General features: G+C 49.3%; 4 non-coding genes across 4 annotated transcripts; all 4 read left to right on the top strand.

Annotated features, from left to right (window-relative positions):
* Positions 1-192: 192 nt before the first annotated feature.
* Pmar_PMAR027460 lies at positions 193-272 on the top strand. The gene has a single exon. It is a non-coding gene; the product is annotated as a tRNA-Leu (tRNA).
* Positions 273-458: 186 nt separating this feature from the next.
* Pmar_PMAR027459 lies at positions 459-538 on the top strand. Its single transcript has one exon. It is a non-coding gene; the product is annotated as a tRNA-Leu (tRNA).
* A 121-nt stretch (positions 539-659) lies between these two features.
* Positions 660-739, top strand: Pmar_PMAR027458. The gene has a single exon. It is a non-coding gene; the product is annotated as a tRNA-Leu (tRNA).
* Positions 740-926: 187 nt separating this feature from the next.
* On the top strand, positions 927-1,007 carry Pmar_PMAR027457. The gene has a single exon. It is a non-coding gene; the product is annotated as a tRNA-Leu (tRNA).
* The last annotated feature ends 39 nt before the right edge of the window (positions 1,008-1,046 follow it).

Genomic DNA, 1,046 nt, shown 5'->3' with positions numbered 1-1,046 from the left:
TGTCAGTCTATATACCTGACTGGTCTTATATTGAGAACCGAGACCCTTTCAGAAGCGAGGTAGTGCAAGACCAAAACCTTTTGATCGATATTGTGACATCGCACCTCGCAGAATCCGTTCAATCCATTTTTTGTGTCCTCTGGTTTGGCAGAGCGATGCATCACCTCGGCTATGAATCTTGAAGCACTCATCGACAGTTTGGCCGAGTGGTCTAAGGCGCTGGCTTAAGGCGCCAGTCCGAAAGGGCGTGGGTTCGAACCCCACAGCTGTCAGTCTATATACCTGACTGGTGTTGTATTAAAATCCGAGACCTTTTCAGAAGCGAGGTAGTGCAAGACCAAAACCTTCTGATCGATATTGCGCCATCGCAACTCGCAGATACCGTTCAACCCATTTCTGTGCCCTTTGGTTTGGCAGAGCGATGCATCACCTCGGCTATGAATCTTAAAGTACTCATCGACAGTTTGTCCGAGTGGTCTAAGGCGCTGGCTTCAGGCGTCAGTCCGCAAAGGCGTGGGTTCGAATCCTACAGCTGTTAGAAATTTCTTTTCGTGTGACTTGATGAAGAACGCATTCCGCGGAAACGGTTCGGAACCGTTTTTGTGTCATGTCCTATAGTGTAACGCATCTTCTCCGCTATGATTTTTGAATCACTTACCGACAGTTTGGCCGAGTGGTCTAAGGCGCTGGCTTAAGGCGTCAGTCCGAAAGGGCGTGGGTTCGAACCCCACAGCTGTCAGTCTATATACCTGACTGGTGTTATATTGAGAACCCAGACCTTTTCAGAAGCGAGGTAGTGCAAGACCAAAACCTTTTGATCGATATTGTGCCATCGCACCTCGCAGAATCCGTTCAATCCATTTTTTGTGTCCTCTGGTTTGGCAGAGCGATGCATCACCTTGGCTATGAATCCTGAAGCACTTATCGACAGTTTGGCCGAGTGGTCCAAGGCGCTGGCTTTAGGCGTCAGTCCGAAAGGGCGTGGGTTCGAACCCCCACAGCTGTCAGTCTATATACCTGACTGGTCTATATTGAGAACCGAGACC

Source organism: Perkinsus marinus (assembly GCF_000006405.1).
Source record: "Perkinsus marinus ATCC 50983 genomic scaffold scf_1104296954430, whole genome shotgun sequence".
In the NCBI taxonomy this organism is placed as follows: domain Eukaryota; phylum Perkinsozoa; order Perkinsida; family Perkinsidae; genus Perkinsus; species Perkinsus marinus.
Note: the sequence above shows the minus strand (reverse complement) of the source record. Positions and strands in the feature narration are given on the sequence as shown.